This window comes from Ixodes scapularis, unplaced genomic scaffold (assembly GCF_016920785.2).
Source record: "Ixodes scapularis isolate PalLabHiFi unplaced genomic scaffold, ASM1692078v2 PGA_scaffold5__190_contigs__length_132052651, whole genome shotgun sequence".
Taxonomy (NCBI): Eukaryota; Metazoa; Arthropoda; class Arachnida; order Ixodida; family Ixodidae; genus Ixodes; species Ixodes scapularis.
The window spans coordinates 32,509,596-32,533,144 of NW_024609880.1; positions in this window are offsets into that span (position 1 = coordinate 32,509,596).

Consider the following 23,549-nt stretch of genomic DNA (forward strand, 5'->3'; position numbering starts at 1 on the left):
GAAATCGGTGAAGCGATGAACCGCACATGCGAAATTTCGCGTTTCCTTTCACATTGATTGAGAACATATGCGATTTTTCGCACTTGCGAAGCACATGGTTGGAACCCTTGAATTCGTTTGACGATACTAATTTCGATATTTAACAAAATTATAAAATTTTCAGATTTATTTATTACCTTCTGGTAAAAAGTACGCCGTATACTAATATTTAGGGCCGATTCAGACGTTTGCATCGACTGCATTCGCATCAACGAAAACGACGAAAACAACGAGCAGGACGAACGCGACAAGGACACCGGGAAAGTCACAGCTCATAACTGCTTGAGCAAGCTAGTTGTTGCGTTGCTTGGCATGTCGCGCAAGGCGAACAGTTGTCCCGGTGGCTTCGTCACGTGGACGATGTTCCATATTGAAAGATGGCAAGTAGCAGCGCGTCTTGACTTTAATAGAGCATGATGGCCGCTGATGACGACGAGTTCAGACTGCTCTGTAAAAAGGAATACCTACTTCTGCGGAAAAAAAAAACTCCTGCTCCTAGACGGCAGCCCGCGGTGATGGCGGGTCAGGCCGTGCTGGCAAAACAGAGCCAAAGAATCAGAGTTTTACTCATTGGTAAGTCGACTTGTGCTTTTCTGCGAGCAGGTTTCTGGAATACTTTTTCTCTGCAGACCCTTTTTATGCTGCACAGTGACCCGGAGCAGTTTCAAAGATATTACCGGATATTGCGGAACGCCTTTGAAAGACTCCACACTCGCCTGGAAACAAAGCTTACGAAGCAATATGTCGTCATAGAGCCCATTTCGTCGCGGGTGCGGCTTGCTATCACTTTGAGGTAAAATGGTATTCTCTTTAAACTTCACTGTTTGGAGTGAATACGAGGTGCAATTAAACTGGTTTATATGGCGAACTCATTACTAGTTTCTCGGCTTCCAGACATTGATGTACACAGCAATGTTTTGTTTTTATTCAGGTACCTGTCATCGGCAACGTCAATGCAGGATCTTGCACTGCAATTCAAGGTTGGAGTGTCAACAGGGGCATCCATCGTGCATGAGAGATGTCCGCATATATGAAAGGTGCTTCGCCCAAAACACATAAAGGTAAGCAAAGAAATCTGATTTCGTTTTTGGTAACTTGTGGAAAAGAGGACGGTTTCACATGGAGCGATTTTAGTTGCGATTTCGCAGTTGCGACGGCGCTGTTGCGGCAAACAGGCAGGTTCAATGCGATTATGAAATAATCGGAGCTGCGTCAATTGTCAAACATCTTTCGAGACGTCACCAGCGCCGCTGCGACGGTACGAAAAGACAGCAAATAAAAACGCGCCTCATCCAAAACCAACCGTATCCTTAGTGTCGCATGCATGCTGTGAAAGAGTCGCTGGCGTCTCGTAATGAAAAAAGCACTTGAAAATGGAGGTGGTATTCCGGTCGTGTGGTATTCACTGGGGGCCATAGCTTGCGCCGGTTGCTGTTGAGAGCACGTGCTGTTGGTGAATTTGCACAACGCTTCTGCAACGTATATTTCACACCGTCAAGATTGTTTATCTTTGCCAGCAGTACGTAGCAGTTCTTTTTGAGCTCTAGCTGCGAACAATGCGCGCCAATACGGCGTCCACTAAATACCGCCTTTAAAGATGTAGATCATGACGAACAACAAGAGTCACAGTGGTGGTCTTGGGAAATTGATGAATTCAAGTCCCCCCCCCCCCCCCCCCCCCTGCTCCGGTGTACTCTTTCTACACACTACCAAACCACGGAATCATCCAGAATTCTAAATCAGGGGGTGTTGCAATTATTCGGGGGGGGGGGGGGGGGGCTGTTGGGAGGGGGTGGCCTTAGGTCTAGATGCATTGGTCAAGAAATTCTGAGGGGTGTCGCCCCCAACCTGAAGATAAATAAGGGGGTGTTAGAAGGGGCTGGCTTTAGGTTTATATACATTGCTTAAGACATCCTGGGGGGGGGGGGGGGGGTGTCACACCCCATTTGGAGATAATTATGGGAGTCGGGTGTACAAATCACTGCAGCTAACTCGTCCTTTGCAGCTGCTCCTAACTATTTCCAGCCGAAATATCTAAATGAATCATGTTGAAAGCTGTACTGTCAAAAATGGTTTCTCAAAAAGTTTACACAACAGAGAGCCATTGCTTTATGATTCTAGGGACGAACTTGGGAAGAGAGGGCTGCAGACCTGAAGATGTTGAGGGCCCCAATGCTATTACTGCGCCACCTTCGAAAGACGGGGTCACACATTACGCATCCTACGAATACAGTTTGCAGACAAATAGTAATTTGAGGCACCGCAGCATCTCTGCTTCTTTATGTCGCACGGCAACCAATGAAAGGAGCAGCCTGTCACGCGGCTTATGAAACACAGATGCGTCAGTGAGTCGCGTTCGATCGATGTCTGCAGACTGTTTTTTGTCTTTTGTATAAGCAGTCTGACACCGGCCTGACTTGGGCATAATATGATAGCTTACAAAAGTATGTGGTGTGTGCCTGGAGCTGGGCTAGTTGGCTAAACATGCTTCTGAGTTTCCAGCTGAACGTAGAAAAAAAGGAGCGAGGGAGAAAAAAAAAACAGACACACAGCTTTTCAGATCCAGTTACAAAAGTATTCGCAATTGTTAAGCGTCAACAAGTATTTCTCATATTTGAGGATGCATTTATTACCAGTATTACTATAGGTAAAGATTACATGAACGGCTTTTAAATAACAACGTAAAACCATGTGTGAACTAATTGTGCTGTACTTCTAGCTCCCATCAAGAATCACAGACCAAGGGAAATTGCCAAGGGCTTTGAGACAGGGCGGAAGTTTCCTCATTGTGTGGGGAACGTTGACGGAAAACACGGACATATCGAAGCCCTTGCCGATTCTTGAATCCTGTACTATAACTACAAGGTGCTGTTTATGGGTCTACAAATTTACTTTAACACATATCATGTTTTGGAAGAGCGCATGAAGTGACGTAACATTCGGCTTTTCAGGGTAACCTACTCTGTAGTGCTGATGGCCGTCGTGGACAGCAAGTCGAGGTTTATGGCCACAGACGCTGGAGCGTATGGCCACCAAAGTGATGGTGGCGTCTTCAAGGCATCAAAGGCTAAGACAGTGCCTCAGTCAAGCTGCCTTGAATTGTCCACCACCAAATCTGCTGCCATCTTCCCATGTTATCGCCGCGTCCGTCTTCGTTGGAGACGAGGCATTTCAACTGAGGTCGGACTTTCCGAGGCCCTGTCCTGGTTGATACCTCAGCGATTATCTAAAAATATTCAAATATCGACTGCGTAGAGCGAGATATCCTTTAGAATTGTTGCACTTGCATTATAATAACAAAAATCACAGTGTTGTCTTTGTCCCATTTCCAGAAGGTGCGTCCAGAACGCATTCGAAATTTTGGCTACTAGATTTTGCATCTTCCGCAGGCCAATCGACCTCCTCCCAGACCACGCCACTGGAGTCGTCCGCGCAGCTTGTGTACTGCACAACTACCTACAAGACGACAAGTTGCACATGCTAAATGCCAATGCTGATTGAAGTCGACCACTTCGGCAACATCGTTGATGGCCAGTGGCGCAAGGAGGTCTCTCAACAGACAAACGCGTTGCTCCACCTACCAAGGCTGAGATCGCGGCACGTCGACCAATCTGTCCGAAAATGCAACATAGTGGCCACCGCAGTGAGAGACCTGTACCGCAGGTACTTGGTAAAGGAAGCTGCAGTGTCATGGCAAAGGAACCGCGCTGGACTGAAATCCTAAGTAGTGTCAGCGGTATGGTGACAAATCACGAAGTTTTCAAGTTTTTGTGTGTGAGGATCGCCTGACCTATTTCCGGTGGAACAGGGAGCCGAGGCCACCATTACAACAATATTCTGCCGCTGCGAGTTCGCTACTTTTGAACGGGCGCTCTGGTGAGAGATGGCTTCCGTGTGAGGCCCACTAGGACTTTGAACAGGGAAAGTGAAACATTTGTATTGTACCAAGACCGGTGCTACTGGAGGGGGATGAAATTAGGGACTCTCCCTGTTCATGTACGCTATTAATGTGCTTAACTAGGGGTGGACATAATTTATACTCTGCCGCCCGTAAAGGAGTGACACAGTACTCTGAGATCCTTGGTTGGATAAGTGGGACGAGTGTTTTCAGTGCACGTTCTGCAAGATCCTGAGCTGAGGCGCAGTCCTTAAAGGGAAGCCGGAACACTTCTTTAAAAAAAAAAAAAAAAGAGATAGAGCTTGATTCTAGCGTAGTTTTATCCCGTGGATATGAATATCGCGTTCGTTTTCCCCGAAGATGTAACCTAACGCGAGAAAACACGAAAAACACCCGACCCGTCGTGGCGTCATAAGAGGGCCTTTCGGCCGCTAAGCTCGTGACACTCGAGGGCCGCGCATGCAATCCCTAGCTTGACAGGTGTATTCCCCCGTACTGGCACAAGTGTTAACATCCTTTTCTGCCCTTCTTAAAAAAAAAAGAAAGCAAGAGTACGCGTGCATAGCTGTGGTGGACGCTGCTGGAAGGAGGATTCCGAGAACTCCTTTTATGGCGACACGCTCCTGGAAGGAGGGCCTTCGGTGGTACTCTGAAAATGATTTTCTGCAACCTCCATGCCCCATATTATAAAAGAAATAATTTCGATATTCGAGATCCTGGAGGTGAAATGAAGACGACTTAAGTGTGTTTCCTCAAATACAAAACCGCTTCAGCTTCCTTTTAACTTGGTGTGTGAGAGTTATTTGAGTAGTCTTCGGAAGTATGTGCATTTAGGTGGTTCAGGTAAATCTGCAACGTGCTGGAGGTAGTGTAGTGTTGAGAGGGAGTGTGCTTGTACACGCCGAAGAAGCGTAGCATCTGCCCTCTCTGCAGTGTGGGGTGGGCTGTAGGAGGTTATGTGGTTACGACGAAACTATAACAGAAGGCACGGCGAGTTTCCTTCTCGTCGTGCCTTGCGTTGTAGCTTCCGGGTCACGTAGGGGTCGATTTCGTCTGGCCATTGACAAGGGGTACTCGGATCGTCGGTGGCGTGCGTAGATGAGTCGGCGGCCTTGCAACACCGGCGCACAATGCAAATATTTGCCTTGTGGCGCCGGTGCACCCCATGACTCCAGCAACGTGTTATGTTCCTCTTTATTCATATTTGATGTCTGCCAAAAAGGTGAGCCTGTACTTGATTTTTTTTTTCTTTTGTAATTGCATCTTTTTTGTCTTTTGTTAGTTGTTATCTTTCAACATTTAAAGCCAGCAATAAAAAAATGATTTCTGAATCACCCCTGCATCATGTCATCTCTCTAGTTCATTTCCACCCCGGACCTGTTGCCTGCAAATCAGTCAATTTTTTTGTAGAAAATGGGTTCTGGTCTTTGCCCCTTTTACGGACAAACTGGCGGACACTTTTTGTGGCAGGTAGAGCCCAAAGTAGATCGACAGAGTACTGGCTGATTCCCCACAGGGTAAGGTGCTATTTTACTGTTTTCGTTGGACCTACGCTGCCCAATCGGGTCTTTACAAAACACAGAATTCGTTTTATCGGCCGACTTTCATGAAATGAACGACACGCTGGACGTGCAAAACACATTCTGTACTTCCTCAGTGTAGGCCAGCATGAACAAGCTAACAAAAATGTTAAGCTTTTTTTTTTTAATTCAAAACAATATTAGCGATTGCGGACATGACAAAAACACTGAAGATAAAGGAAACGACATTAATAAAAAAAAACACAGGTTTTCAGATGCAAAAAAAAAAAGCCAAAACAATCATGTTGGTGAAATAATCGCAAACTATGCACAAAACCAAATTGTCACAGGATTTCTATGACAAATGTCACGCGTGGCACGTGTGACATTTGCGTAGGGGACTCATTGAAAAGTAGAAAGACCCTTTCTTGAAATCTGTTTGGGGATCTGACACGAAGGTCTGTCCAGAAACCGAGAATCGCTGATCGGCACTTTGTAATTAAAGCCATTTTTCACGCGTGTCGCTCGCGTAGCACGCGTCCAGCGCGTTTACATATCAAGTTAGTTATTCTCATTATACGTAAAAGTGTGAAGCTCGATTTTTATCATATGGCTTTAATAACAAGGTTCTGTTCAGCGTTTCTCAGTTTTTAGACAGACCTTCGCGTCATCTGCAAACAGATTTGAAGAAAGGATCGTTCTTCTATGCCACGAGTCCCTTACGCAAAGTAATCGAACAGAAGCGTCAATTGTTATCGCCTGCAATTTTACAAAGGAAGCAACCACAACCCTCTCGTGGTACGCAAACGCCAGTTCGTTTTAATGCCGTACTGAAGCTTACATCCCCCGGCGAAAAATATTCACATGGAAGAAGCACATCCGCCGCCCCACCCCCGCAGCGAATTTTGAAGACGACGACGTAGGTGACGCATTTTTCGTATTTTTGATTCCCACGTTGCTATGACCACCGTGACGTCTTTCACGAGCCGCGTTTGATTGGCTGTCCGTCTCCTTCGCAAGAGCGGCCGTTCGCAAGGAAAGTTTGGCAAAATACGGAGTTGCGAATTAGTCGAATTCGCACCGCAACTGCGTTGTGCCGCAAGAACGGCGTCGCAATTGCGAAATCGCAGGCGAATTCGCACCATGTGAATCAGGCATTAGAGGGGAACGCGAAAGCCGAGCAAGTGTGTCTGCGTTACACAGTCAGTAGCGTTTCTGGCTCTCTGCGGTAGAGTCGTAAATTCGAACCCCGCCCAAAATTCTTCAAATTTTTTCTTCAAGGAAAACGTAATACTATTTGAAGTGAAACCATTTGGGACATGCGGTGACCTTTATTTAGCATTACATGTCATGTTTCACTCACTTTCATTCCACATGTGACGTAACGTTTCACGTGAGCGTTGTGGGTTGTTTGAAATTTCCGTGTGAGGTCATGTGGTTGTGACGTCATGCCCCTATCGACCAATCAGGATTTTCTTGTCTTACCTACGCCGACACCAGCGTTTCTGCGACGCGATGTCCTTAATGATCCCGCGTTAAAATGGCAAGTCTATCGATTGCATACAATGTCTTGGAAGTATGCGTCGGTGTTTTTTGAGCACGCAATTTCGCATTCACTTTAGAAGTAATACAATTAATTACCTGGTGGGTTAGTTGGTTGAGACATGGCCTCCGAGCGCAGCCCCAGCGCGCGAAAATCTCAGAGGCCATGGTTGAGCATAGTAACATATATAGCAGAAAGACGAGGACAAGTCCCTCTTTTAAGGTCTGTTCACACGATGCATCTTTTAGGCGCGCAACAGTTTCGCGACACTCAAGTTTCGCGAAATGTGCTCGTTCACACGTACCGCTTCACGTGCAACAACGATGACGTTTAGACTCGCAAAAATAGTTCGGGTGTTGACCATAAAGTGGCGCTTCAGTTGAAAGCCAACATCATCATAATCACCATTAGCCATTCAGCGTCGTGTTCTCCATCTCCCGCCACATTCTAAGAGTCAAAACGCAGGCGAGCTGGTGAACAATCATAATTAAGAAATAAAACCTTAAGACAAGGAAACAAAAAGGGGCATACACACCGCCGTCTTAAAACCAGCACAGCATGCAGCTGTCATTTACTTCCATTTACTTAATTTCCTCCTAAATTGTCATTTACTAGTTGTTGAATTGTCATTTACTGCCATTTACTTTATTTACTGTTGAATATGTATAATTTGGATGAAGGTTGACAAAGAAGAAGACTGTTGTGGAAGCAAATGAGAGCTGTACGCTGTGCTGGTCTTGAGACGGTACTGTGTACGTCCCTTTTTGTTTCATTGTCTCAAGGTTTTATTTCTGAATTATGACTAAAATAGACGTGAATTATCATCATCACCAATTACGTCTTCGTCCATCGCTGGATTTTTTTTTCCGATATGCTAATCATTTTTCCTTCAGTGGTGCTAGACGTGCTTGCGGAAGCGCCGGCAGTATCCATCGTTCGTGGTTTCGGTTTTTTTCGGATTTGGCTCGGCTACAACACCGGCAGTGAAGTGGTCTTCTCAAACAGCTCGCTCCCCCCTCAAAGGCCACGTGAGAACGTTTCTGAGCGGCCTTTGGCGGCGCCCTCAGAGTGATTGACAGGACTCGGCAAAGTTTCAGAAAAAGCTCGCTCGAGAAGCGAGGTGTGCGCGCAACTTTTTTAAGATGCGCGCGTCCTTTTCGGACTCGTTCAGACGGCGCAACCATTTCGCGAAACTACGTTTCGCGACACTAGATGCTCGAGAAAAATGCATCGTGTGAACGGGCCTTTAATGCGAAAGCATTAACTTTCCCATAGCGCGAGCCGACGTCATCAGTTTGAAGCGCAAAAACGACACCAAGTTTCCCTGATGTAAAAAGTCCCATTGGCTCGCGCGCGGCGACGAGGTACAAGGCGACGAGGCGACGAGGTGTACCTCAAGCTTTTTGTCATCGTCTTTCCGTTATATATGTTACTATATCGCTTGAGAAGGTTGGCGAGAGAACCTGCCGCCACAGCTCTCTTTTCTATCCAGTATGTTCCGCCATTTTCACTAGGGCTGGGCAATTGATCGATTAACCTTCCGATTAATCGATTAATGCTTTAATCGCGATCAATTTTTGTAACCAGTTAATCGGTTAAAATGAGGCGAACAAAAGTAAATAAATATACGTTTTTTTCCTTTCTCCTGCTGCCGTTCCCTCTAAAACGAACATACAAACTTGCTCCTTGTTCACCTCGTAGGAAACACCCAACAAACAAATCATTCGTCGTGAGTCACGCGGGATTGGAAGAAAAAATCGAAAACAGAAGCAGAATGAAAGCAGGCTTTACGGAAGTCCGGTGACCTCGGTCATGAATTTGGACGTTATAGCTACGCGCTCTTTTTGAGCACGCGCAGCAGCTTTTTTTTTTTTTTTTTGAAGGCACGCAAGCATGTTGGCTTACGGGTTTGCAGCGACAAAGCTAGAGCTCTTCCGAAGGCTGCCTTGATCCCCATTGTGGGTTATGCTCTGTCCTTGCGGTCGCTACAACGTGACCTCGCTCGTCTCTCCGCTCGTTCAGCGTGGTGCAAAGCCGGCCGTGGTCGTGGCTTGCTTCAGTATTCGACCCTGTGTTTTATTTGTGTGGTTGGAATTTCTCTCTCGGCGTCGCTTTTGCCTCTTGACGCAACGACCTTGGCGGACCTGCACTGCCCGTGGCAAAGTGCTTCCAGATGTTCCCCCGTTCTCTCGTCGTCTTTGACGAGTTGGCGCCGCGCGCAGCCGGATTGGCTCGTTTCCCTTTTCCCCGTAAAAAGGGGCCTTTCCTTCGCCGGGGATTTTTTGTTTGTTGAAAGCTTCAAGGACGTCGTGGAATTAGAGCGTGCGGGTAAAGTTACATGAACGACGAAGATGTTTCATCCTGTTTTTGTCCTTCATGTACTACTCCTATAACACCTTCAGGGACGTCCTCGACGGATCGACGCTCCCCAATTATCCCCGTCTCCCTTGCCCCCGTCTTTCCTCTTCCCTTCATGTCGCGCCGCAGTCACTTGTTTGAGAAGTATCTCATCACAACACCCTGCGCAGGCATGGACGAATATAGGAGTATGAAGGGCAACCTTTCAGGGAAATTCGGGTTTAAAGTAAACTCCGCGGGCGAAGTTTTTGACTTAAAGAAAGTTCACTGCCTCATCTGCAAAAAAGCTTTCGCATATAGCGGAAGTGTAAGCTCGCTTCAATACCATCTCAGAGCTAAGCACCCAAGCATCTCGCTGCAACAAGAATCATCTGCAAAAAAGCAGACGACTATCGACGTTTTCTCTTCGAGGCCGGTTTCTCTGAAGAAAGAAGAAACTATTGCACAAGCCCTTACATCTTGGCTTGTTTCTTCTAGCCGGCCTCTCAACATTGTGGAAGATCACGGACTAGCGAAAGTTCTTCAGATTGCCTTGGATTCTCCGTCTTACCAGCCGCCGTCCCGTCGTGCAGTGAGTGCCAAGGTGGATGCCCTGTATACCTCGAGACGGGAGCGTCTTCAAGCAGAACTCTCGGCAGCCAGCTTCATCAGCTTAACAGCGGACTTCTGGACCTCCATCGCCAATGACGGCTACCTCGGGATAACGGCGCATTGGATCGACGACGACTGGATGCTTCGATCGGCAACATTGCAGGTGAGAAACGTACCTGAGCGCCATACAGCGGAACAATGTGCCAGTGAGGTATTGGAGACTGCTACAGATTGGGGAATCGTTGAAAAGGTAAAAGCTGTCTGTACCGATAACGCCCGCAACATCTGTCTTGGGGTGGAGAGAGCAAATTTTCAGAGTCTGAAGTGCGCAGCTCACACGCTTCAGCTGTGCGTCCACAAGGCGCTCAGCGTGACGGGTGTGGAGCGACTGCTAGCCGCCTGTCGTCGTACTGTGGGTCACTTTAAGCACAGCTCGAACAACCAGGCCGTCCTTTCAAAACATGCCGCTGAACTCGGAGCACCTAAGAAGAAGCTTCAGCAGGACATCGCAACACGGTGGAACAGCACGTACATAATGATAACCAGCCTGCTTGAACTGAAGGAGCCTTTGCGCCGCTCCGTGGAGGACAGCAGTACCATTAAATCGTCGATTCCCCACCTCACAGACGTCGATTGGGACATGTTGGAGCAGCTTCGGGAAGTTTTGAAGCCCCTGCTCGACATTACTGAGCTCCTTGGAGGGGACAAGTACGTTACTCGGTCTGTACTTATTCCAGCCTTAAAACTGCTAAAGAATAAAATGAAGACGAATGACTGTGACCCTGCCTTCATCTGCCGCTTCAAGGCCATGCTGGTGGACTCTATCGATGAGAGGCCTCGCGCGTGGCCGCAATACAACGACTATGAACTGGCTACGTGTCTCGATCCTCGTTTCAAGAGCCTCGCATGCATCGAAAAAGATCGCCGCGAACTTGTGTGGGAAAGGCTTTCCCAGCTAACACATGCGTCTTCGGACGATTCTACTGATCTAACGCCCAAGAAAAAAAGAAAATACGTTTTCTCGGAGGAAAATGAAGAACCCACCATCTCCTGCCAATTGTCGCTTTATCGATCGATGGCCGAGCTGACGGACGATGAACTGGACCCACTACAGTGGTGGCGAGCTCAGGGCTCCCTGTTTCCTCAAATTGTGCCAATTGTGAAGAGTGTGATGTGTGTCCCAGTCACCTGAACGCCCTGCGAGCGTCTGTTCAGCGCAGCAGGGATGATCGTCAACAAACAAAGAAACTCGCTCCTGCCGGAAAATGTCAACAAACTTCTTTGCCTCCGCAGCTGGGGTTGTGATCTGTGAGTGCGTTACATCAACGTTTATTCTCAATTAAGTTTGTATATATGCGCCGTTTATCATACAATAAAACAAATTGTAAGGACAAAATGTCTACTTTTGCTTTTTACTAAAGTCAACCGATTAATCGATTAATTAATCGATTAAAGGGTAGCGATTAATCGGGTTAAAATTTTTAATCGACGCCCAGCCCTAATTTTCACTCGAGTTGCCAATAGGTAATAAACAGAGAGGTTCGGTTCTACTCACACTGCAAATAAAAACCAGGCATCCAGACTACTGAAATCAAACACAAGCGAAGATTGCTGCTCGAGCTCGTAGTTCTATCTGCCTCTACTCCGCGATGCTTGGCTCTATTACCTTGAATACAAGGTTGGCGCTTTTCAAGAGATTAATTTGCGCTTACAGTTTTTATCTCGTTCCGATCAAATGTCAAATGTACTAATGATCTGGAGGTATGATCCCCGAAACGCCCGTTGCGCGAACTTGCAGATAGTACAGGAGGCCATGTTGGAGTTCACGTTGGAGGCCATGTGAAGCAACGTTACAATGTGGAGGTCCATGGTAAGCCCAATAAACGGAGCAAAGTCCAGTTTAGAGAGTTTAGTAGATCGCCTCCGATACGACATCGTATCGTTACCGGGTATGACCATACCCGATAACGATACGATGTATGCGCAAAGGGGGCGGCATTGTATCGGGTATCGTTACCGGCGCGGACGAAGCGGTGAAATCTCGTGTCCAGATCATAAATTGCAAAATAGATTTCACACAGTGCCGTGCTTTTACACAATGTCACTAGAAGCGCTTCTTGTTTCAATTGCGGAGCTCCCTATTCGCGAATGCTTTGTGGCCGACTCGAAAACTGTCCGGCGCCGGCCCAATAGGCGACGCGAGCGACACGTTTGGCAGGCAGGGCACGGAGAGCGCCGCGGACGCCTCCGTGCCCTGCCTGGTCTTTACGAAAGCAGGCCATAGAGTCTCCCCGTTTGCGGCCCACCTTGTAACTGAGCTGTGTGAGCACCGTGTCGATCGAAGAAATTGTCTGTGCCACTGGTTCGGCTGGATTTCTTACGATCGAAAAGACACATCTTACGCCCAGCTGGCTTCTTAGAATAGATAGAAGACAGCGCGCCGCTATATTCAATGTACCCGCGCCGGAACGGCGGAATCCGACGGAAGGTCCCCCCTCTTCCAAAGCAGCGACGGGGCGTTTGGCACACCTCAGCTTCTAGTGCACCATACTATTGCGGCCAGCCAGAAAGTGCGCGTGCATAACACACTAACACAGCAATTAACGCTCTCTCCTACGCTTTTCTGGAAAGGCGTGTACTCCGTTTATACTGTACAACACTGTAAAGGCTAGTGGCGCCAGCGCGTGGCTTTATCTATGATTTCATTTGCGCGAAAACGCGTGCAAATGATGGTTGAGATCTTAAGGGCTGTTTATACTCCGACGTTGAGCGCAGTGAAGGCAGCGTAGCGCAGAACGCGCGCCTTTCATTGGCCGGCAACCAGAAACTCGATATCTGCGACCAATCTGTATCTACGCGCGCTGCTCCATACGCCACGCCGATCGAAGTTTCGTTGCAGTATAAACGTACCTTTACTCCATGCTTACGCCAGCATCTTTTTGCAGCGTTGTACGCTACGTATGAAACAGAGTACAGTCATGTTGCTTTTACAGACACTTCGCCCCTTGGCGCTGCACGCAGCTTGGTCTTAAATATGTGAAACAGGAACCATGTGCGCACCAGATATAACCTAGGGATCATGGCTTCAATCACCGTCCCTGACCGTTTCGATCTGGATGATCATCATACCGGTGTGTGATCGTGTATCACTACTGCGTGGTACACGTTTAAGACCCCAAGGTAGCGGTCGTACTGTACTGGATATATTGCTCATCCACAGAGGGTAATAATGTCGCCATTTTATGGCAGGCTAAATGTCTGCTGTATGAACAACTAACGAATATTTTTTTTTGTATCAGATATTGATTTGCCAAATGTTTTGAAGCGAGTGCTTGAAAATCATCCCAGAACAAGTATTCATAACGTAACTTTAATAAGAACATTGCGCTCGTTCAATATTCGAGTGCATGAATTAATTCAAGCAATGGTGGAAAGCACAGGAAAATAATGCAAATAGTAAAATACAAACACAAATAAAAATTACAAAAAAAAAAAGAAAAGGAGCCCTCAGCTGAGCAATCTTTTGGTCGAGGCCTTGCGACCTGCCCTACCCGGCGAACGTTCCACTTTGAACAGTGTCGCCACTAGTGGGTAGGACCCCTTGCCGCAGTGCCCGGCGAAGTCGTCCCAGAAGGGGTCCCAAACGCCGAGGCACCTGGACATCCCCGTCGCCTTAATAAGCCCTCTAGCAAAAGCTTCAATTGTGCTTGGCGTCGGGTACGAGATCCACTGGCTGCCGTAGAGGGCCGCCCTGCAGTAGGCCCGGTCTTCAGCGACGTCCCAACGACGCCTTCGGCAGAGTTCGTCATAAGCCAGTCTTCCCGGCCATTTCGAGCTATGTCCCGCCTGTCCTGGACTCGACGCGTCCACTCCCTCGTTGATTGCAGTGTTGTCCTGACTGAACAAAGTGTAGGCTATCCCGTCCAGCAGGAGCGGGTAGCACAGCTGGAACCTACCGCTACGCCGGTGTCCCTTGAGCGTGTACTGCGTCTCGCGGAAGACTTCGGCGTAGCGGTCGATGGTATCCTGCGTCCACTTCAGCGCCGTCCGGCCGTAAGAGCGCGGCTCTTCCATCGGATCTACCAGGATGCTGTAGTCGTCCAGAAGGTCGACCAATTCGCGCATGTCGAAGCGCTCCCTGAGTCGATGGTCGAGGGGCACCACGACGCCGAGGGAGAGCTCCAGCCGCCGAAATGTGTACCTGACTGTGCGCATCAAGTCGACCAGGTACCCGGTGTCGTGCGCCTCGGGGTACTTCCAGTATAGATAGACACCGTCATACGTATTCGTCTCCAGCCAATCGACCAGGTTGGCTGCGAACTGGACGGAGAGGTTTTCGTCCCGCGCTATTCTGCTGAACATGACGCGGTCGTTGGGCGAGTTGGCGCCACCGCCCAGGGCCAGCCAGACGCGAAGATGTGCGTTCTTGGTCTTTAGGGCCCGGAACCGGCGAAAGCCATCCTTGAAGATGTCGAAAGACGCGTTGCCGGGTTTGACCGTGGCGTCGACGGGGTCGATGGTTGCGCAGCAGTACACGGCGTCCGTGCATAGATGGTACGGAAAAGCGCCGATACCGTAGTTGCGACCCCCGCGGGCCCGGCCCTTGGCTCTGGCCTTGTAGACGCAGGGCGACCGGAATCGTTGGTACATCGGAGCAGCTGCCAGAGTGAACCAATCTGCGAGGTCTGGTGCGGTGACGAGCGAGCCGTTTGACTCGGAACCAGGGAGCAGCGTGGAAGCGGTTGTCGGCAGCGTTGTCGGGAGAGTGGTCCGAGTCGTCCGTAGGCTCGTCGTGGACCGGATATTACCCATCCTCGGACCGTGGAGGTTCAACGGGGTGGTGGTGTCGTGGAGTGTCCGAGCGGATCTGGTGACGTTGGAAACGAACAGTGTATCGGGGTTAAAGCTCATATTAAAGCCGAGTAAGTCCTGGATAGTGGACGATTCTACGAGGTAGATTTGAAGCGCCACCATGAGGGCGAACATTACTACGAGGGTGAGGGCGACGCAGACAGCGGAGACCAGCGCGTCCGACTCGTCTGGCGGCGACCGCGGCGGGGCCTGGTGCACCTCGTGGTCAGGAGCCCTCGCCGCCGGGACAGCGTGGGGCCTTGGGGTCCCCGGAGTCCCGTCGGGAGATTCCAGCTTCGGCGCTCAAGTGGCGTTCCAGTAGGCGTCTTGTTCCCACAGGGCGCTGGTCCGGACGTGTTCGCTTGCTACTAGGAGGCTCGTCGAATGTCGAGGATTCCACGGTGCACGGGCAGCGCGAGCTCGGGTGGTCCATGTTCACGAGGTGCACGAAGCACTGTAGACTATCGCGCCAAAACGAGCGAGAAATTCTGCATATCAATATATTAAGGCTGTGGCCCACTTTTTATTTACGACAAAATATACGACCAATCCTTCGAAGTGAACATTTGAGAGAAGTCTCTCTGGTTAGGGAGTCTTCTCTCATTTATTATCAATGATCAAGCCTGACCACAGCAACACATTTCTTGCCCCCCCCCCCCCCCCTTTAAATTCAATCTAAAGTAAATCAAGATAAATGTTCAGCCTGCTATTGATAAACATAGAGTTTGGACAATTGGCTACTTTTATTGCGTGCTTTTTTTTTAACTTCACGTTTTTGTCTTTTGACCGTGACGCACGGTCAAAGCCTTCTGCCACCTTTTTCTGCTTCATTTCACTGGACTCGAGTTTCTTGGAGTCGCCGTATTGGCGACTCCAGAGAAATTTTCAAACTCTTCTGGTAGGTTATGCCGAGTAGCATGTGCAAAATGCACCGGCTGTGGAGGCCGCTAAGGTATACCAACGTTGGTGTATAGATGCTTTGCAATCACTGTGCATGGGCGCCGCCATAACCGACCTTCAGTTTTTGTTTCCTCTTCCTTTGATTACTTCGCTCCATCATTACCACAACAGGACAAGTTATTGCCACTTTATATCCTATTACGTCCTTCTCGTCATCATTGGCAGTTGTAAAGGCTCGTCAAAGCCCGCTTCAGTGGCTTGGCATATCGGTAAGACAAGAGAAGGTCAGCAATGGAAGCTGCAATCTGGCGCCTGTGCAAAGCGTCTATAGTTTGTACGGTCCTGCGGGGCTGCAAGGGGCGCCTTCCCGGCCTCCGATATATGATACTGGAGACGAGTAAACACGCTTTGGGTGACGTCCGGTGAGAGCACACTGTCTCTCTGCGTCCCTCCGCCCTCGATCCCTCGTGAGTCCCAGCGCCGGGCCCAACGGCAGCCGACGTTATTAGAACCAACTCAGTTCTGGAACTCCGCTCCGGAGGGGGGCCCCTTTGGGTGGCGCCTGTTAGAGGGCGCGCCCACCGCATTAATACTCGCTATCATCATCATTGACGGCGCGCTTGTGGCCTTTGCCATAGATGATGGGTGGTGGGTGGAACCAGCTGAACATTTAAGGAAGGAGACACAGAAAAGACAACCACTCGCTGGACTACCAACTATTTTAATAGATCGTCCTCCTCTTCTACTAAATCTGTTGCGTATCAATTTTTTTTCCTCTTTTTCTTATTCCTATTTTTACTTAGCAGAGAGGGCGCCCTTCAAAAAGAGGTTTTCTTGCGGTTGTAGGGTTATTGAAGCGGAGCTCACGCAGTTTTCTTCTTCGTTGTCTATAGCCAAGGCCTCCAACATCTCCCTTGCAAGCTGGTTTTTATGGTGCCCTATGATGCTGGCTTGCTCAAGATTTGGTTTGCACTTGCAAGTTCTACGATGGGCAGCTAGGTGTCCTGGTCCCGCGAGATTTTTAACGTTGGCCGCATGTTCACGTGCACGGTCATTTATGCATCTCCCTGTCTGTCCAATATAGCATCGTCCACAAGTTAACGGTATGCTGTAAACGACTCATTTTTGGCACGGAAGGTATTTTGTCTTGTGTCGGGTGTCACACCTGTCCTTCATGTCCGTTTGTGTCCGATTAATCTTGCGGCATAGGGAATATGCCTTATTGAGGGCCGAGCACACAACTTGAACGTTTTGCCGGTTTGCTATTTTTTTCAGTTTGTGGGTGACCCCATGAATGTACGGGATTACTGCAAAGGGCATCTTTGTTTTCCTTGCTTGTGCGTCACCTTGGGCGTTGTTCTTCTAGACACTGCGGCCTATTTTTTCACATATGGAAGCCAATAAGGTTTTTGGATATCCGGCATTGTGAAGTCGGGAAATTTGTGCATCAAAGCTTTGTTGGACTTGATGGCGTTGACTATGACGTTGCCATAGAGATCGTACATGGCCGTTGTATCTGGCCTACTGAGCTTACGGATGTTCGTAGCGCTTTTTCTGACAGTAGCAGACGACTTTCAAATTGTTTCTGCTGCAGTTGGTAGTCATCGGCACATCTACTATTACAGTATGTACAAACTTGCCCTGATTGTAGCCACCGGATATGGGCGCCGACGAATTTGGGTTCTTCGAAACGCTTCGCGCTGTCAGCACAGCTAAGGCAGCAGCATTTTACAATAATGCAAAGCGTATGCCAAAACGGTCGTAGCGCTTTTTATGTTCAAATTGTAATTTTTACTGGCGAAAGGGCTAAAATTAACCAAAAACCATGCTGAACCTCGAGAGGAGTCGGGACTCGCAAGCAGCCGCGGAGCAGTAGCAGACGAAAACGCGTGAAATAATCGGAATAATGCGCCGGCAGCGCCACCTAGCTGCCAAAAAATCGGACACGGTTTCGGACCCCCTCCAATGTACAGCGTCTATGGGAAGTTCCATAACTGAGTTGATCTAGTAACGGTGACGGCAGCCACGTCGACCATGCTAGGCTGGCTAGGTTGAGTACGTAAGCCATAGAGTAAGCCTAAAACCATCGAGCGCTAATAAGTTTATATAATTTGTAGGTGAATATGGTGAGCTAGATAATGCGGTTATGCAAATTAATGCTTCAGGGAGTTTATATATTTGCTATCCTGCAGAGTTTTCAAAGTTTTGGTAGGGTTACAGTGAACAGGACTAAATATAGTGGAAAAAACAGCGGCGGTGTCCTAATGGCAGTGTAAAACCAAGGGTGTTGAAAGTCGCGCTTGGCGCTGGTGTCGAAATCCCGATGACCTCGTGCTGTACCTTGCCGTACTGCTGTGACCGAAAAAAAAGAAAAGAAAAAGACTAGGATAAAACCCGAATTCTTTGGACAGGGCAGGGTGTAAGATAGACAGGTGGGGAAACGAGAGCCAAATGAGTGACCGCATTGTGTCCCCGTTGGTTTTCTCTTTTTCTGTGGCGCCATCTATGTGGTGCACCGCGAGCTCTCACTCCGGGTGGGCGACCGATGGCGACCGGCTAAACTGACGGAGATGGTTTTTTGTGGATTTTTAATGAAAGACTGTCGTGCTCTCGGTTTATTTTGCGCAGTCTCCTATAGAGTTCCACGCAAATCCGATTCCGATTTCTTGATGATGATGATGATGATGATTTTATGGCTGTTCCCTTTGAAGCGGGCGGTTTGAATAGAAATCAGACCTAGCCAAATAAAAACGGAGAGAAAAAAAAATTGCACTACTGTTGCATTCTTCGCCACCAGTCCTCCAGCCTCCTTTTAGTCCTCTCGACTGCGTCGCTGCAGCTGGGCTGCAGTGCCACTGCAGCGCGATTTAAGTCCGCACTGGGCCAGCACACAGCATCCCTGCCTGTGTCCCCAACTCGGAAGCCGAGGGCTTCTGCCAGAAATTGTTCGTGTGATTGTGCCTCGTCTAGATGCAGCCCGTTGTCTGGCGCCTGGCCCCAATCTACCGGGTGTCTTGGTACGAGACTTGGGCAGGAGAGCACAATATGCTTGATAGTCTCCTCGGTTTCGCCACATGCCCGGCATGATGTTGATTGTACCTGTTGGTCAAAACGCTGCCTGTACACTAGCGTTCTTAGCCCTCCCGCACGTGCTTCAAAAAGCAGGCGGCTGCCTAGGCTATTATCATACAGGGTTGTCTCTGTCGATATTTCACTTTTCCAGCGGTTGTAAACTTGCAGGGTTGACTTTGAGCGGGCCGCCTCCGACCACTGCACAGCCTCTTCCTCGCGCACTCTCTTCCGCACCTCCAGTTCCCACTTTTGCTCTGTAGTGGCAGCCACGGGCACAGTAAAGAAGCCATATTTCTTTTCCAGCTGGTAGAGTCGCTTTCTCCACTTTGTCTGTATCCCTGTCAAGTGTATGTACACAAATAGTCGTTTGGTCCACCGTCCTCGGTCCATGAGTCGCAGACGCCCATCGTAGCCAATCTTGCTAGCTGCTTCTCTGGCTTCAAACGATGACCATCCAAGATCTCCTTGGACCGCTTCGTTCGCCACCATGCCATGGCAGCCTAGGGCCTGCCTCCCAACTTCGCGCTGCCGGCGCTCCAGAATGTTCCTCACGTCTCCAGGAATGCACACCACAGCATTAGCAAACGTTAGGCCAGGGACCATGGCTGCTTTCCAGAGTTCCCTTGTAACCAGAAATCGATTGCAGCTCCATAGGTTACGCTTGCGAAGGACACTGGTGTTTCGCACGGCCGTCTTTCTGAGGTGAAGATGGTGTTCCGCTAGGTATTCTGGCTTATTTGTGAGTAGAATACCCAGGTACTTATAGGTGTCTTGCAGGGGGATTCGTTCGCCCTTCAGCACGCAGTGACCAAGACGCGGCTCTTCAGGTCCGGCTAGTTGCACGACTGCCGACTTTTTGCTGTTGAAGCGAAGGCAGCGCGCATCCGCCTCTTCTACACAAATGACTAAAAGCTGCTGTAGTGACTCTACACTTTCCGCTGTAAGTACGATGTCATCCGCAAAGGTGAGACCTGGTAGCGTCCAGTTCACTGGCTCTCCTTTTTCTAAATGGGTGAAAGAGAATCCTACCCCCGACTGGAGCAAGCGCCTCTCTAGCCCCGACACATAGAGTATATATAAGAGAGGAGAAAGCGGACAGCCTTGTCGTAGACCTCTTGTTACAGTCACTTGCTCCGATTTGGCACCATTAAACTCTGTTGTCACCGCGTTGCCCGAATACAGGCATCGGACGAGGGCCAACCACTGCCGTGGCATGTCTAACTGTTCTAGGTGCTGGAGCAATAACTCGTGGGGTACACTGTCGTAAGCTTTCGCAATGTCAAGGAAGCAGCACAGGAGTTTTCTTCCTTCCTTGCGGGCGACCTCAATACACTGGGTGATCGTAAAAATGTTGTCCTCCAGTCGGCGACCCCGACGGAAGCCTCCCTGCAGCTCCGTTAACACCCCATTCTCCTCTGCCCATGCTGCCATGTAATCTTTCACTATATGTGCGAACGCTCTGTAGATGGTGGAAGTCACTGTAAGTGGCCGATAGTCCTGAAGATGTTGTCGGTTGCCTCCCTTCTTAGGGACCAAGACAACCCGACCAAGCCTCCAGTCTTGGGGTCACGGGTTCTGAGCCACTGAAGATTGCACTGAAGATCTCTGCCATCTGCTGCCTTGTCTTCGTTCCCATCGATTTAAGAACCGAAGCCGGAATCCCGTCCAGGCCCGGAGACGTAGACGTCTTCAAATGCGCGAAGGCCCGTAAGACTGCCACCCACCCGATGACCTCCTCCTGCGAGTGCTCTACTGTGTGTACCGTCAGTTGAGAGGATGTATCCTCTTCGGTGGTAAAGTTCTTCCTCAGGTAATCCGAGAGGTGGGTGCCAAGGTTGCTAGGTTCCTCCCCTGTGCTTTCGTCAATAATGACTGCTTCCTTGTCTCTACCATCCAACGTTCCGAGGTAGGCCCAGAACTTCCTCGGTGCGTCCCTGCCGCTGCATCTAATGTCCCGGACAATAGCCAGATCCGCAGTCCTTATCTTCTGTTGGACCAACTGTTTAGCACTGTTTTTCAGTACTTGATAACTGTGCCATTTTTTGTCAATCTCGTGTGTCTCTCCTGTACGGAGCGCCATTCGGTGATGCAGGTTAGCCTCCTGCCGGGCATGAATGGCTGCCTTGACCTCACCATCCCACCATCTCTTACGTCGTCTGCGTCCAGCGAGCCTTTTTGGTGCGTGTCGCTTAATCAGGTCTTTAAGCACTGTGATGTAGGCTTGATATCCAGTTGCCTGTTTCCTGCTTTCACTGTTCTCAAATGTCTCCATGATAGTCGCCACTGTCCGCTTGCTCAAATAAGTTCGCCGTGGGCGTTGATATCGTTCCTGTGTCTTTTTCCAGGTGGCCTTGCTGAAGTCCAGCCTGAGGCGATTATGATCACTGCCAAGGCTGTGCTCGCCGCCCTCGTCTATCAAAACTCGAGCAATGCTTTTCCCGAGACGGTGAGACGCTAAGGCATAATCAATACAGGTTTTGCTTCCTCGAGCGCACCATGTGAACTGTCCCTCACATGTTGACCGCAGGTTGAGTACCTCAAGTTGCAGCTCTTCCGCTAGCCATAGGAGCCGCCGCCCATTACTGTCCTCCCACCCGTCCAACTCACTAAGATGGCCGTTGAAATCTCCCATGATCAAAATATTCTTACCGACGCCGAGGGTCTTCGCATCACTGGCAATACATGTCACACTCGCTTGGTTCTCATCCTCCCGCGCACTTCCCACAGCAAGATAAACCACGCACACTGCCACTGGATATTGTAACAGTTCTCCTGTCACTCAGATGTGGTCTTGGCAGGTCTTGTTTTCCCTCTGCCAGGATGCCGAGCTGCGGCATAGGATTCCTACTCCCCCTCCTTTTCGCTGGCCTTCCTGCCGGTTGCACCCGGTCCACTGCCAGTCCGGGTGAATAGGCGGTTCCTCAAGGTCACGAAGGTGTGTCTCTGCAACCCCAAAAAGCGCGATGCTCTCAGTGTCCATCGCTTGATAGAGCTCCTGCCATTTCTGGTCCCGTCTTGCTCCCTGGAGGTTGAGAAACCCAACTCTTTCCGTCACCGTGTTTTGGTGTTTCCGCCGTCTTCTCCTCACAACTCGGCCCTTCACTACATCACCGTCGTTACAGCGTCTGGGTTGTCTTACTCCTGTCCGTTGGTCTCCAGCTGCCTCCGAACAGTCTGTGCCACCATAGCCTGTATCCATGGGGGTGGGTCCAGTGGATAGCACCCTGGTATACTCGAGTTGGGCACAAACGGGTATAGCCCCATATTCATTTGCCGTGGGTTCGGCATCGCCACCCATGGTGGGTCCATGCAAGTTGGTGGTGGCATTTGTCTGAGATGGAGGCACGTCGATGCCGGGACCGCTGGGGTTCTTTCTCTGGCTGGTGCTAATTCCCCCATGAGAGACTTCTTTTCTGGGAGCGCGCTCCCCTGCATTGTGGCGCATTTCATGATTGGCCGCACCACTTGACCCCTGATGTCCGACTTGAATCTCGGCCTTGGGGGGTATCCCATCCAGGTCTCTCTGGACGGCGATGGAGCTTCCGGTCTGCTGTCGTGCACCTGACTTCCTTCCAGGCCTCGGCGGCGTACCTGGTGGTGTACTACTTCTTCTGTATTTTGTGTCAGGCTTTTTTCGTCCAACTGCTTGGGATACCAATGACCTCCTGTGTTGCTTCTCCTCTTCCTCCGCTCGCCTAAAAAAGTTTCCGCGACTTCTGCTAAGCGGCCCGTCACCACGTGGGTACCTTCTTTATTGTAATGCAGCCCGTCCTTCTTCATTGTGGCTGTGATCGCTAAGTCCCGAGTTAGGTCCACATATTTGGCTCGTATTTTTTTGCACTTTTTTTTGAGCCTGGCATTTAACAGCATAGCTGCTGCCTGCATCTCCTTGCCTCTGCTCGTAACTTCGGGGATAGAGCATACCACCAGGGCACCTTGTCTCGTTCTCCACTTGTTTTCTAGGCACTCCACAATTGCTTCCGGTTGGTGTCCTTGCAAAAGGTCGTTCATCCCAACATGTAGGATGTACATCCTAGGAATACTCCTCGCCTGTCCTTCATACTCTGCAATCATTGCATGAACTTTTGCCACAGTCGCCTTTCTGTTCATCAGTATTTCAAAACTTTGGTCATCTGTCATCTCTCCATGAAGAGTCTGTGCAAATTGCCCTACATTGTGGTCTCCAGCAATTAAAACCTCCCGTTTTACGCCCCAGGGTGGTCGTACGAATCGCTGGGTGGCTTTTTCATGGCTCATTAAGGTTCTGCACGTCTCCCTGTTGTTACCTGGGGGACACAGGAGTGACTGTCGTCCTAGTCTGTCCTCACTACCGTCAGCTCTATTGACGCCTGAGGCACACTTTGGGCGCGTGTCATCCACGCTTGTCTTGTTGCTCTCGGCTTCTTGAGCTTCATTTGCTTTCTCCACGCCCCTAATACCCAGTAAATCTGTCTGGGACGCCTGCGTTTTATGCGCCGAGGTAGAGAGTACCCCCTGGTCGTCGCAGGTGTCTTCTTGTGACGCCACATGCAGGTCTGCCAACTGATCATTCAGCAATCTGTTGAGCCTTGTTTCGAGTCCCTCGCATCGGGCCATCAAACTCAGCAGTGCTTCCTTGCTTTCCAACCTTTCTTGCCACATATTTTCAAGCCTCTTCAGCCGCTGAGCCATCTGGTCAAATTTTTTCCTCTCTGCATCAGCGTGTTGTAGACGATTGGTCAGTTCACTCATTTGACTTTCGAGCTCTTCAAGCCTAGTTTGCTGCGATGTTTGTGCA